Here is a 7,012-nt window from a genome sequence, read left to right as displayed (position 1 = left end):
GGCGCAGCGCCCCAGTACCTCAGAGTGTGAGGGTGCCAGGACAGAGGGTCTTTACAGGGGTGACTGAGTGAAAATGAGGCCGGGAGGGTGGGCCCTCGCCTGGCCGGACAGGTATCCCTGGAGAAGAAGAGACACCAGCTCCACGAGAAGCCACCTCTGCTTCCGCCGACACCTCGCTTTCCAGCTCAGAGGCCCCAGCGCCTTGGGGAGATGGGGGTCTGTTGAAGCCCCCCGCATGCGCGGCTTTGTACCCACGGCTTTTCTCCCCTGCTCGGTGCAGGCTCCCTGAGAAACAGCCACAAGATGGAGTTTATGGAAACTCCAGGCTGGGAAGCCTTTGCTGGGAACCTTGTCAAGAAGGCGAGGGACTTCACCGAAGGACTGGTCTTGTGTGACCAAAAAGATACTAAATAGGGACGCATGGGGGGCTCCGTCCGTCCAGGGCTCTGACTCTTGATGTCAGGATTAGGAGTTCAAGCCCTGCACTGGGCTCCACCCTGTGTGTGGAGCTCACTTTAAAAAGAAAAAAAAGTAGATACTAAATATCTAAAATGCCGGACCTCAGAAAAGAGGGTCTGTTTTAAGCCCCAGAGCATCTGTGTGGATCGCTTTGCCACAGGCTGCCTCCCGGATAAAACAGTCCTCGTTCTCAGCTGTCACAGGTTGGAGCTGCTGTCATGATCCCAAAAGGGAACAGCAGCTTTTGAAGAAACATATTTGCTCCTCATTCCAGTGTCAAGTTTAAGGGCTTAGCATCCGGATGTTAGCAACAGGGAAAGGGGCCTCAGGGATGACGTCCAAATCTCTTTTTACTCGTGAGGGGACAGTCGTAGCCCTTCTGAAGCTAGATTAGAACTCGGGTCCCAGTGTCCAGTCAAGTCCCAGCCTGTTCCCTTGCCATGGGGGAGCTTACAGTGGCCCCGGGAATCCAACCACACCTGGGGGTGCTGGGAGGCTGGGAAGCATTTAATGGACCCGGCTGTCCACGAGGCTCCGAGGTCCAGGGCTCAGGTGCACCGAACCACCTCCCTGGTCCATGGGAAAATACCCACGAGTTGGGAGGCTGACGTGGACCCAGTAACGTGATTCAAAGTCGCAAACGCACCTGCACTGAAATATTTAAAAATAGTTCTTACTGTGTTTAAATGAGTAAAAACTGACACGTCTCACATCATCCATGATCCCTCAAATAACCTCTGTTTTTTTTCACATAGTCCAGTTTAAATCCCTGTGTGCGAGAGCTGCCATTGCAAGAGCGGTCACCCGCAGAAACCTCTGTTCCTTAACACCGCTGGGACTTAGGAGGTCATCGTTGGTTCTTCCACAGCTTCACTACATCCTCAGTAAAGAAAATTTGGAATCTACAGAAAAAGGGAACTAACAGTGTTGGGCTCCATTTCCCTTGAATCATCAACATTTTAGAATCTCTTCTTAGATCAAAAATTCACAAGTGGATCCCTTTATAAAGTGAGGCAGGACGTGGCAGGCTTGAGCCCCTCTTGCCCACCACTTCCTGCCCCCCCCCGTGTCCCCAGCACCTGTGGCTTACCGTTGGGCGGGTGTCTTCCCAGAGCCCCGGGGCCCCAGTCGGGCTCAAGTTGCGAGCCTGAAGCTAAATGTGTTACTACCATGACTGGCACAGATGTTCCTGGTTTTTATATAACTGGTAATGGTTATATTTTTGTTCTGTTACTGCATATTTGTTGTATTACTGAGTTTGATAAATACTGAAATTAGCCCAGAACGCCTGCCAAGGTTAGGGGGTGGATTAGCTAGAGGAAAAATAGTTTTCAGGGTGATCTTCACTTGTCCTCTCAGTGCTCCCCTGACCCCCCCCCCCCGCACACGCACACACACGTGCACACACACAGGTGGGCCCTGTGCTAAGCCTGCACGCTCCGTCAGGGCACCATTGCTCAGGAGCACGTTGCACTGAAACCAAACCTGGTTTCAATACTGACGGTGCAGGGGGTGTCCAGGGGGCTCAGTCGGCGAAGCGTCTGCCTTCAGCTCAAGTCATGATCTCAAGGTCCTGGGATCGAGCCCCGCGTCGGGGGGGGGGGTCCCTGCTCAGTGGGAGGCCTGCTTCCGCCTCTGCCTGCTGTTCCCCTTGCTTGTGTGCACGCCTTCTCTCTCTGTCACACAAATAAATAAAATCCTCGAAGCCGTGCAGTACAACAGCACATGCCTGGCCGGTGAGGGCTGCGGTAATTTTGGTCCCGGTGCCAGTGCCAATGTTGGGGACTTGCTTGACAGATGGTGTCGATAAATGGGTTCGGTTATAAGTGCTTCCTGCCCTCCCTTGGTCGCCACTCCACTTCAGCCTGCCTGGGGTGTGGGTGCTGGTTTCTGCCCCCCACGCCTACGCCAGCCCACACCTGAGCCTGAAACTGTGGTCACATCACTTTCATGATCCATTCACACCTGCTTGCTTCAATGGCATTTGAATTTAGAGACCAGTTTCTTGAAACAGTGGTGAGGTTCAAACCAGAAACTTGGGGCATTTGGTCTTGACACAGGAACACCAGGGCGCGATCATATAAGAGGAGGCAGCCTGATGGGGTTTTTGCTCTAAGGCCGGTAGGCACGGAGGCCCACGAAGCCCCCTTAGCTTTAGTGAGGCAGACTGACTATAAACAAATATGATCAATGATGTCAGGTAGTAGTAAGTGTTGTGAACTCAGAAACTAAAGGTTTGGGGATTGATGCGGAGGATGGGCATTAATTGGTCCTGGGAGGATCCTTGTGGGAGGGCGGTGGCCATCTGAAACCCGGCAGTGAGCCACAGGAGTATCTTGGGGGTGGGGAGGGCTCCCAGGACCAGAGCCCTGACCCCAGAATGTGCTTGGGAAGCAAGAGAGGCAAGAGCCTGGAGCCACAGCAGCTCGCTGAGTCAGGGAGGACAAGAGGTAGAGGCTGGAGGAGGGGCTGGGGGTCACACCTGGTGCACAGCCAGGACTCTGGCTCTACTGGGAGCCTGGGGGCCCCGGGGAGCTCTGGAAGGGTCGAGAACAAGAGCCTGGCCTGACCCACCCACACAGGGCCCCACTGTGATTGCTGCTTCGGTTCATGGAGGAGTCGGGGTGCTAATGTCTCCCCTCACAGGGGTCTTAAAAGTCACACACCCTGAGTACTATTTCGGGAGAAATCGCTGGCTATGTAATCGAAAGAAAACGAGTTTTCTTTTCTCTTTTTAGTGTGGAAATGCTCAAACATGATCCCAGCGTAGACTAGTTCAGTGAACTTGACCACCAGGCTTCAACAATGATCCGCTTGGTCGACCTTTCATCATCTCCACCCACCCCGATCCCACGTGCGTATGCCTCTGAAAGGTACCAGCTCTGCCTTCTCAAAACAGTCACCGTCCCGTCGTCACCTCCGAAACGAGCTTGTGCGTCTTGTTTCTTGCTTGATCAGCCAGTACCGGTTGGTGAAAGCTCAAGTCCACGCTGGATCCTCTGTCACAAGAAGCCACAACACTGTTCGTCCTGGAGCATGTTCTGTCCCTGTGGCACGTGGGACTCCGTGTCCATGCCTGCGCTCCGTGTCAGGAGGACACGGGAGGTTTGGACACCACGGCCCCTGCGAGCCTCCCCGCCATTCCCACCTAGCAGCGGCAGTATTTGGGTTGGACCGGATTAGAATGACCCCCGCCCCCCGTCTCAGGTGTTTTATTTGTACGACAGGAATAACTGGGCACGAGGGGAGGCGCTGTGAGAGCAGGGCAGACTGGCAGATGACGGATGACGGACAGTCATCGCCGGGAGCTGGGCAGTTATGGATGGCAAAGCTCGAGGGGACAGCTCGGTCCCGGTGATGACATTCGCATCTAAAGTGTATTAGGCTATAAACTGAAGGTGTAAGTGGTTGATTGGAGGGAGGGAAAGCGAGTTTCCACGAAGGCAGCCTCCAGAGAAGACCGTGATGTGGAGAAGCAGCTCGCGGTCCCAGGGGTGGTGGCACAAGCTGACGGCCAGCGCCCGGCGGCCGGGTGGGCGGTGGGCCGCACAGAGACCGCATGGAAGGCGAAGCCCCCCAGAGCTTCAGCAAACCCAGAGGAGCGACGTCAGCAGGGCCGGGCCCCCGTGCGGCACACGCTCACACAGTGTCCCTCCTCCCCTTGCCACCAAAGGTACCAGAAGGAGCCCGGTGACTGCCACCTGCCCCGGCCCTAACTGGCAGAGAGGCAGAGAATCCTGCTCAGACCCTTCTGGAGGCTCTCTGGGCCCAGGATGCAGGGGGGAGCAAGCAAAAGGAGGGAACAGGCGTGCTCCTCGCTGGCTGTCCCCAGGAGCGGCAGCTGACCCGTGTCAGTCAAGCCCGGAGGCCGCTCTGATGATGCCAGTGCCGGTCAAATCCCTTTTTAGGGACTAAGCCGGCGACACTGCCCTTATACTTGAGCCATCTGAAGTATTCTTGGGCAGGTCTGCAGTTGGCACCCGTTATCCATTTTCCACTGAATATGGCGCCAGGGCGGGGGGCCAAGCCGAGCTCTGTGCTCCAGGAGGGCCTTGCTGTCTCCAGGAGTCGCACCAAGAGCCTTGGGCTCATATCCACTGGGTGGCAAGGTCTCAGGCTGTTCTGCCCCCACGCCATCATGGAGGGGAGGAAGGGCCCAACTGGAACCCCTCTGCCAGTCTGTAGCAAGACCAATACCAGAACCTCCTCTCCAGCCCTCTCCCCACGCGCAGCCCCCGGGGCCAACAGCATCGCATCACCTGGGCTTTCTAGAAACGTGGGGTCTCGGGCACCACCCCAGCCTTCCCGAATCAGAAGCTGCATTTTTACCAGCTCCCTAAGTAACTCCTACACACGTTAAGGTATGAAAACTACCGCTCTGTGGCACATTGACTTTTCCCCAACAGGAAAGAGAGAAAGTAAAAAAATAACAAAGTAATTCATCCCACCCCCCACCCCGCAGCTGCCAGGAAGCTCTTTCTTTAATTAATTTTCCTTCCGTGGAACACATAACTTGAAAGTTGTCTCTCAAGCAAACAGATTCCATTTCCTGGTAATGGTTTGATGGCTCCATTTTTCAAAATTTAATCAAAGACATCGATCACTACGTCAGAACTTCTGCAGCGCAGGATGCCAAGGGTTTCTCTGGGGGAGAGAATCACAGCAAAAAGCAGAGAGGTGGGCTGTTTGGTTAACCTGAGGCCGTATGAGGGTTAAATGCGTTATTTCCATTTGGGCCTTTGGGAGCTGGATTGAAAAATACTGAGGGCCATTTGCCCTGCAGTCTGCCCCGGGGCTGATGAGAATAGCTAATGCGATTAAGTGGGACTGGGAGCTGGGCTGGGAGACGCTGAACGTGCCCGTGTCCTGGCCAGCTCAGGCTCTGTAGGACTCTTAGTTATACAAGACCGCCAGCCCCGGAGCCTGCGGCTTTCGGTCTCAACAGGGTCCGACGTTTGGTGTATAACTTGGGTGTGCACGTGACCTGCATCTTACCCACGTGAGACTCAATAAGCCTTACTTTAAAAAATTGCAGTGGCACTTTTGGGGAGCTCAACAGAAAGATTCAGCAATCAGTCTGGAAAAATGCAAGTAGGGAGTGAAAATAAGAGCCAGGAGAAAGGACTTGCCTTCCTACTGTCAAATTATATCACTGAGCCGTCATTTTTTAAGAAGTGGAGTTAGTGCGTGTACAGCCCTCACCACATCAAATCACAGAGAGAAGTATGGAAACGGACATGTTTTGTACAACTCTCTAACGAGGGTGGTACACTGGATTGGTGAAGGTCCCTTCCAGTCAGTACTGGGACTCAGTGAACTTCATGAAAGGAGAAAAGGGAGCTGGCTGCTCTGTATTCTCCATTCACATGGGCATAGGCAGATTAAGGATTTAGGTGTAAAAAATAATACAGGCACTAGCAGGAAATACATGTGAATAGTTACCCTACGGCGGGGGGAGGGTCCCCCAGGTGTCATGGCACGTGTCCTGTCCACACGTGCCTAATGGCAGCAGTGGCCCAGATCCTGTACCACGGTCACACCCGTGCGGCCCAGAGTCAGTGGCCAGTTCATGGGCCAGACCACTCAGCTCCTGCCCTCAGGAGCAAGAGCAGGGGAAGGCTGAGCGGGTCGGCCTCTGGAGCTGCCACACGGCTGTGGTGAAGCCGGCCTCCAGCCAGGCCAGAGGTGGGGGGCCGTGAGCCACCGAGCCACGCGCCCACGGAAGTTAACGTGTGCACAGCGGTGAGCAAAGGGAGCCTCCCAGCAGGCAGGGGGAGACAAACAGGAACCCCAAAAGAAAGATTTCCTTGAGTGGCATTCTCCAAGCTTTTCAAGTAACATTTTTTAAAGATAAAAAAGGTGACAGGCATCCTCCCAATATATACAGTTATTTTTTTATTTATTTAAAGATTTTATTTATTTATTGGACAGACAGAGATCACAAGTAGGCAGAGAGGCAGGCAGAGAGAGAGGGGGGAAGCGGGCTCCCCGCCGAGCAGAGAGCCCGAAGCGGGGCCCGATCCCAGGACCCCGGGATCGTGACCTGAGCCGAAGGCAGAGGCTTTAACCCGCTGAACCACCCAGGCACCCCACACTTATTATTTATAAATTATTTACACATACTTTTGCACAAGTACACCTGGCAAGTGATTGCCAGATGTAGTACATTAAAAAGAAAAAAAAAATGAAAGGTCGAAATAGCAAATAAGTGATAGTTTTAGACTGAGTGATATATACATCAGTATTTATTAGTCTATAAACTGCATGTGTGCACGTCTGTATATCTTATGTATGTTTGCTCTATTTTCCTATAAAAATTTAAAATGTATATCTATGTATCTAAGTAGAGGGGCTAATATCTTCCCATGTGCCGCCGCTGCCCGTGTTCCTGACCTGGAGACCAAGGCTTTAGAATGCCTGGGGCTTCCTGTCTTAGGTCAAAGCTCCACCTGTCCTTACAATGCCCACCCTCCACATCCCACCTCCTTTCTCCAGAGGTTCTGAATGAGCCTGTTTTTTGCAGGCAAAAAGATGCCGACTAAAATAGTAGAAA

This window comes from Neovison vison, chromosome 5 (genome assembly GCF_020171115.1).
Source record: "Neovison vison isolate M4711 chromosome 5, ASM_NN_V1, whole genome shotgun sequence".
Classification (NCBI taxonomy): Eukaryota; Metazoa; Chordata; class Mammalia; order Carnivora; family Mustelidae; genus Neogale; species Neogale vison.
Note: the sequence above shows the minus strand (reverse complement) of the source record.